Genomic DNA, 8676 nt, shown 5'->3' on the forward strand with positions numbered 1-8676 from the left:
GGTGGGGCCTGCTTGGTTGATCTGCACAGGGGTGGTGGTGGGGCCTGCTTGGCTGATCCGCACAGGGGTGGTGGTGGGGCCTGCTTGGTTGATCTGCACAGGGGTGGTGGTGGGGGCCTGCTTGGCTGATCCGCACAGGGGTGGTGGTGGGGCCTGCTTGGCTGATCTGCACAGGGGTGGTGGTGGGGCCTGCTGGTCGTGGTTGGTCCATGTTTAGGCATTGATGACTGCGACTACATCGAGCAACTTTGATGCCGCTATAGCAGGGCCTAGACCAAATAAACAAAAGGTTTGTTCAACCATTAAAGCAGCAATGCAACATTTGTAACTGTATAGCATATTATGTCCCACAAAATTATAAAAGTACAACAACTATCATCATCCTTCCATAAATGTATTAGACTCAGGGGTGGTCCCAGTGCTATGGGCTGGACTGTATTTCTATGTATAGGGGAGACAATGAGTTTCATCCTGGCATTTTCCAAGGCACCATGGCAGAACTGCCAGTCAAAGCCAAGACTGGCCAATGACAACATGCCGGCATCGGACATGTTTGCAGAGACTATTGGTTAATGAAGTCAAAGACATTGGCTGCCATGTTATTTGTGTCCAAACTGGCTACACCCAAACTACATAGTGCTGCTTTAAGACCTGAGGCTGATTCAAAAAACACACAATATATAGTTTAATGATGAAAATAAATTACCTTCACATTGTCTGCTGTTATGGACACCTTTGGCTGACGTGAAAGCCATGGTCAATAAATGTGTGCATTTACATCGAGATATGTGCTGATTGAAGACAGTCACAGGACCCGCCGATGACAGGGCAACTCTGTGCCTCCACATGCAGCACAATACCACATCACATGTAGAGCAGTTGACCTGCATCTTATTAAGTCCCTCCAAAACCATGGCGGCATGGTTTGGGTCATAAAACTAAATCTGCACTGCTCCCACTCATTTCAAGACGAGCCTGCAGAACAGTAGGAGGGGATACAAGAAAACGTCACATCTTAAATACATTGTGCCAACAGTAGGCCTACACCACACCTCCGGTCGGACTCCCGGAAGTTACATAGCCTACCTACCTCTGATTCTCTGATTCTACAAAATGTCTTCTGAATCCTCAGTTTTATGAAAAACCTGTTTCTATGTCAATGGTGCTTCATGTAAGGACCCCAAACATTATATGTATTTGGCCGCCGACGCCCATCTGAAGAAAAAAAAGATATGACGTTCTCTAAGAATATATATATTCAAAGACTTGCGCCACGTTTTCACGATTTTTCAAAAATAGATCTACAAGCTCGTAGCGTGGCACTCGGTGCTATGAGCTTGTAGATCTGCTATTTTTCAACACTTAATATGTTGAAAATGGCATAAATTGCACCAAAATGCCACAATAAATTCAAAATGGCCGACTTCCTGTTTGGTTCAGGTCATGGTGCCAAGAGACTTTTTTGTAAGTCTGGACATGATACAGGTGTGTACCAATTTCCATGCATGTAGGTGAAACCATATTGTGGGGCTTCAAGCACAAACTTTTGTAGGTGGCGCTATTGAGCCATTAGGCCACGCCCTTCATTTTACGATTAAAATACGTACATTTTCGCTACTTGTGATGTGTGTGCAAAGTTGCACAACTTTTCAAGTGCGTTTAGTGCCTCAAAAACGCAATTAATTCGGGGGAATAAAGATAATCATTGTTATTTCAATAGGGCTTTGCACTACTGTGCAGTGCTCGGGCGCTAAAGGTTTATAGCATCACTTAACCCTACTGAATATACAGTACACTGGAAAATAGCTATGTGTCACGATATGAGCTTGTAGATCTGCTATATAAAAATAAAAAAAACAAGAAACATTTTAACACCAAAAACCATGTAGGAGGTCCCTGGCACACAATCTGTTAAGATGGAGGTCCCTGGCCAAATTCCTATTAACTTGGGGCTGTGGGTCCTGGACATGAAAAAGGTTTGAGATCCACTGCTATAGCATAGGCCTACCAGGAAAACATAACAGCTCACTAAACAGACAGAATAAATGGTGTGCAAATATACATCTGCAGAGCCAATTAACACACAATTAAGTTCATATTTACAGGCTATATGACCATTAACAGATAGGCGGCCTACTGTACAGTTTCATGTCTTAATCTGCGTCCTAAATAAAATTGACACTTTGGCTATCAGCCTGTTTTTGTTTTTTTCCAAGATTCCCTCTACTCCTACACAGACAGTGACATCAATAAATCAAATTAAAAAAATAATACCAGCTAGCAATAATCATCAAATCACATCTAACTTGATTGATTGATTGAAATATTTATTAACAGTTTGCAGAATTACAGTACATTTCAAGCACAAACTCAATACAAAAGGCTGTTAACTGTGAGTGGACGACCCAATTAAGCATTACACTTGTTTCCAATAGGGTCCACCATGTTCAATTCATCAAAACTGACGTTTTATGGAAGAATCACACATCCTACTTTACTTAAACCAACAATTTGCAGATCATTCAAGCTTTCCTTGCAGTTGCAATGATGGTGATTAGTAGCCTAATGTCTAGCCTAAGACTATTATGTCTCGGACTTTTCTGTTTGGATGAATGGGCTGTCAATATTGACTGCATGCATTTAAACGTGCAACTCCAGATTCAACCCATTATTTTAAAAGAAACATTGCAAATTGCGGCTATACGACTGTAAATACACAAAACACTGACACCTGTAAACAAAAGTAATATGGATGTATCATGTACAGTACATACATTATTTTTGAAAGTTTAACGTGTCCAAACAGATATCCAATACTATTGTATTTTATCGAGTCTGACTTTTACTTTATGATCTGATACAGTAGATACATTTGCAAAGTATGTCAACATCGATAAAATACTATCTATCATGTTTGGCTTCGTTATAGCCCGTCTCCGGACCCCCCGGGTTGAGCTCCTTTGGACCTACCACGTAGGGTCCGGTCTCACCGGATTCAAGCGACATGGGATGCAATCTGATTTCCCCTGACTTAGCCCTGTGCTGCGGTGTGGGTGTCACGCTGACATATTCCAAACGAAGCATATGAACGCTATAGGAGACAACGAACCATCTGACCCCCCCCGCGAACGGCTCAGAAGCCGTTAAGTATTTTTAATGTTTGTACGACCGCTTTGGCAGCTCTGAAATTCTCTCTTCGGTCCCTCCTTGTTGACATCTCGGTTGGCTAGCTGCGCCTACGGTTGGCTAGCTGCGCCTACGAGGCGCGTAGGGAGGCGCTGCTAGCCAACCGAGATGCTGGAGGCGGTACAATGGGATGTCAACAAGAGAGAATTTCAGAGCTGCCAAAACGGTCGTACAAACATTAAAAATACTTAACGGCTTCTGTGCCGTTCGGGGGGGGGGGGGTGAGAGGGTTCGTTGTATCCTATAGCGTCCATATGCTTCTTTTGGAATATGTCAGCGTGACACCCACACCGCAGCACTGGGGTAAGTCAGGGGAAATCAGATTGCATCCCATGTCGCTTGAATCCGGTGAGAAGGAACCCTACATAAAGTCATCAAAATGTCAGAAACTTTAACGTAGGGTTCCGAAAGGAGCTAGCTTCGTTACTGCACACCTCTTCAAACATTGTCAAACAACGAGGCTACGATAGTTAACGGCCAAAGTCAAGTGACACACAACTTCATGACTGTCAAACAACTGAGGATGATAACAGGATAAAGAATATAAAAGTTAACTTACTTGCGTGCTAACTTGCTCCCTTATAATTACGACCACTGGACCATGCAGGAGAGCATTCCAGGGGGACTGATTGACCACAGCAGTGCAGCACACACACAGCAGGTGCAGTGAATCAACGAATCAAGCCATTGAAGCCGTGCAGGCATACTCACGTTTCTTATTTAAAGGACCACTTTTCATCTTATCTTCCTTTTATTTGTCCTCAGTCACTAATGTTCATGATAAAATAGCACAATCTTCTACTCAGTCTGTGTCTCATAGGAGGGAGGGCTGTGGTTTATGTATTTATTTAAATATTTAGATTTTTATTATCATGAGAATGATGGCTGGAATGATAGACTATAATCTATAGACTATAGAGCGTCGCAGTCCCGCCCCCTACCATGGACCAGGAAATTAATCCCAATGCATTTTTCCCATAGACATTTGCAAAAGTATTTATTTAAAGACGGTTACGCCACGGACAAAGCCAACTCGAGTCGTGACAACTCATGACAACACAAACAATATTTTGGACCAAACAAATAATTACAAAGAAGAAAAACAACAAAAAAAGTGTTGTAACCTGCCGTTTTTTTCTTCTTTCTAATTAATTAATTATTAATTTCGGCCCCAAAAATTGTGTTTGTTGTCATGATTTGTCATGACTCGAGTTGGCTTTGTCTGCGGCGTAAACGTCTTTAAATAAATACTTTCTGAAATGTCTATGAGGAAAATGAACGGAGAATCATTTCCTGGTCCATGGTAAGGGGCGGGACTGCGACGCTCTATAGTCTAGACTAAACTACTTAGCATCCATCATCCCTGGGGCGGGCGCGCGCGCACGCACGCACGCACACGCACGCACACGCACACGCACACGCACACGCACACACACACACTGAGTGAGGGCACTGTAAACAGTGTGAACCAGGGCACTGTAAACAGTGTGAACCAGATTGTCGGGTGCAGGACGACTAAAACATTGTTTACGGTGTGATGTAGGATGGTGGTGATAATATAAATGACCCGTTATGAACTTGTAGATCTGCTACTGCTGATTTTTTGATGAATTGAACATGGTGGGCCCTCTTGTAAACAAGTGTAATGCTTTCTTGGATCGTCCACTCACAGTTAACAGTTTTTGTATTGAGTTGTGCTTGAAATGTACTGTAATTCTACAAACTGTTAATCAATCAAAATGCTTTTGTGTGATTCGCAAACTCTTTCATGTCAAGGACCCCCAAATTGAAACTAATTAGCCACGTGGGGACCCCCATTTGAAGAGATATACCAGGGACCCCCCATAAGAGAAGATTTTTACGGTTCTAGCAGTGATTCTCAACCTGTTTAATTTCAAGGACCCCCAGTTTGACATGCATTAGTCTACGGACCCCCATTTAATGGCATTTCTATCTCTGGGACCCCCAATTTATATTGTTAAATCAATGTTAATTTAACTCTGAGAGTGTACAAATAATAGAACCATTTGAATGGGTCCATTTGGTTCCATTTGTACACTCTCAGAGTTACAGACCCATAAGGGTCCATTTGGTTCCATTTGTACACTCTCAGAGTTACAGACCCATAAGGGTGTATTTGGTTCCAAACTATCATTTAGCTGGAGACCCCCTGGAACTCCCTCAAGGACCCCTGGGGGTCCCCGGACCCCACTTTGGGAACCACTGCTGTAGGGAGTTAACTAAAGTCCAGTTAGTGTGGCAGCTGGGGGAAAAAATAACCTGGCCCTTGTTTCCCCATTGGCCTCCAGGCATAGTTCAGTCAGATATAACTCATGTATATATTTATTATAGAATGAGAATACAAGTGAGCATAGCATATTTTATCTGAATACACCCACATAGTAATGCAGCATATTAATTAAGTATATTTATGCACTCTTGAGCACAGCATGAAGCTGCTCAAGTATATCTGACTGAACTAATTCTGACTGCACGCTACGTATCATAATGACTGATAGTAGGGAGAGCCATGATCAGGGGTCACTCCCACCCATGACCGAGAGCCAGTCAGGGTTGATGGACAAGTGGTTTCTCTCTAGGTCAGTGCACCCAGATAGACGCGACAAGGCACGGCAATTTGTCGCTTAGAGCAGGAGTCTCCTCCGGGTTTTTAAACAGCTGGTGGATGGAAATGTCGCTATAAGGCGTGGCTATACAACTTGCATAGCGTCTGCAAAGCGTTTCCGGCTTTCTGGCCTAGCAAACATAGCTGATCTACAAAAATGGTAAAATGGCGGAATCCATATGGTAACAACAATAAATATAGCTGCAAGCAGCGATAAGGTGGGACCAAGAAAGAAGACAATACACAACTAGAAAAAGTGCCCTTCTGGGCACAGGTCTCCACCAGGAGGATAGGACTGTGTGAGATGTTTGGCAAAATGTTTAGGAGTAATATAAACATCTTTGCCTTTGATGGCAATTGGATGATTTGAGGCATTTTGTTCCAAAAATGTGTTTTGCAAAAATCAACCTGTTGGTGGCGCTATAACAGGCCAATGTGAAAAGGGTGGGTGATGGATATATTATAGACATGGACACGTATATATCAATCAGTTGATATTTTAATAGACAGTTGACACACAGTGTCAGTTTGCACAAGGCACAGAAACTAAGTTGAGACATGCAATACTGTGGTAACAGAGTAAGCTGCTAGAGCTATTTACAAGTAGGCTGTAAAAACAAAGCCTTTTGTTAAGATGCTGCTAAAACACCCCAGGGGGGTCGGGGGAGCTGTTTCTGACCATAGGAACCGCTCCTATCTCAAACTGCTAAACCAACAGCTGTGGGGGTGCATGTGTGTGTGTGGCAGAGAGCTTCCTGCTCTCAGAATTGATATGAGTCTACACTGTGTAGTTGTGCTTAATCATTTAGACTGGTTAACAATATAGTTTGAACTATTTCATTACATGTGTTAAACAATGTGCTTCATATATAGTATAGATATTGAATTAGTCCTACTTGGTATAAGACATATAGTTCGTTACATGAGATACATGTCATGTCCCGCCTACTCCAACCGGAAAGTCCTGTGAGAGTAAACATTTGATTGGCTCCCATAAAAGCGGAGGTAGGTTGTTGTGTCCAGGGAGGCGGACACAACAAAGTTAGTAAATACTGCAGACGCTGTGAAACTAGAGAGTCCACACGAATTAGCTATGATGTGACTTCATGTATTACCACGGGGCATTCTGCCCGTGGTGCCTTGTAACTGAGTGAATTCTGTTCAATAAAACTGATCAGAATATGACGACAACGATCCTGCTTGACTCCTTTCTTCCACTCGACGACCATCACTGCTAAAGACACATTTTGGGTAACATGGTGCATAAATATACATCATGGGATATATTCCTCAGCCTAGTAGGAAAGTCTGTGAAAGATTTCACGTAAATTGCATGCTGCGTTCATGATTTGAGGCTTTTGTTCAAAAAATCTTGCAAACTGTGACAGCCAATTATAGCCAATTAGGATGGAATATGAAATATCGGACAGATCCGACTTGAGCACATGACCATAGAGATACTGTGTAACGATTTGTGAGATTTTTGGACAGAATCTGGAGGAGTAATATCAAAAAATGTGTTTCACAAAAGTCGGCCTCCTGGTGGCGCTATAAAAGGCAGATGCGGAAAATGCAGGTCAAAGGTTTGTCCTTGGCCTCTAGGGAGTGTGCATGCAACGTTTAACGCAGATCGGTGCAGTTTTAGGTAAAAAATGTGAAAAGCTGCCTCATGGTGGCGCTATAACAGGCTGTTCTGGAAAATGCGGGGCAGAGGTTCATCGTTGGCATCCAGGGAGTGTGTGTGCAAAGTTTGGCATCGACCGGGTTAACGGTGCCGAAGATTAGCTGGTAACGGACGGACGGACACACACACACACACGCGGACGGAATGCAAAACATACTCTCTCCCCATTCGGCCTGGTGGAGACAATAAGAACAATATGCACAAATAAGACTCAGCAGCGGCCACACACACACACACACGCACACACACACACACACACTGTCTGTGTGCGCGCGCGCATGCGTGGTAACACCCCACTCTCTCAGCCAATCCAATGCGAAGGCATTGTAAGCTTATGTGTTATACAACAGTGTATTTGAGGTTACAAACTCATTTCACCTATTTTCTTTCCAGTGGCAGACTGTGACAGACTAGAACAGACTGTTGTCGATCATAATCCATCACGTTCCATGTAAGATCCACTGTACATTGTATCCTTAGTTTCAAAGTGGTGCTGTTGAATGAAGATGCATGTGATAAAACAAAGCTGTCTTCTTTTGATATGGATGAATACTCTGATCTTAGTGAATGCTGAAGGTAAGACCTTTTTAATTTGCACAACACTAGACAAGTAGACATCATGTGTTCAGGTCTGTTTTTGAAAAATGTTCACGACAAACTGTATGTGGAGTTATGTCAAATTGGCACAGACATACAAATGCTATTTTGCTTTATTGTGTTTAACTATAGTCCCTATTGTGGCTCATGATGTTGACACAAGTGGTCTTGCAGGCTCCTGTCCCTCTGGCAAACAATTCAGAGTGGGTTGAAAATGTTGGCTTTGGGAGATTGTTCAAATATGAATTAAGGCTAAGCAATATGACATGAGACGGTGTGCTTTACCACCATTAATACACGCCCGCAATGCTGCAGGAACCCACCCCCAAAGGCAGCGCAGAAGTGCGCAGGTTCGGCCAGGTCATCTCCAGCAGTGTTGTTTTTGGCAGCAAAATTTGATTTTAGTTTTAGTCATAGTCTTTTGAATAGTTTTCATATAGTTTTAGTCACATTTTAGTCACCTGGAATGCCTTAGTGTTAGTCTAGTTTTAGTCGACTAAATGTCATGCGATTTTAGTCGACTAAATCGACAGTTGATTTAGTCGACTAAAATGTATTTTGGTGGGCCTTGATGCCGTCGTAA

The sequence above is a fragment of the Electrona antarctica genome, assembly GCF_951216825.1.
Source record: "Electrona antarctica genome assembly, chromosome: 23".
Lineage (NCBI taxonomy): Eukaryota > Metazoa > Chordata > Actinopteri > Myctophiformes > Myctophidae > Electrona > Electrona antarctica.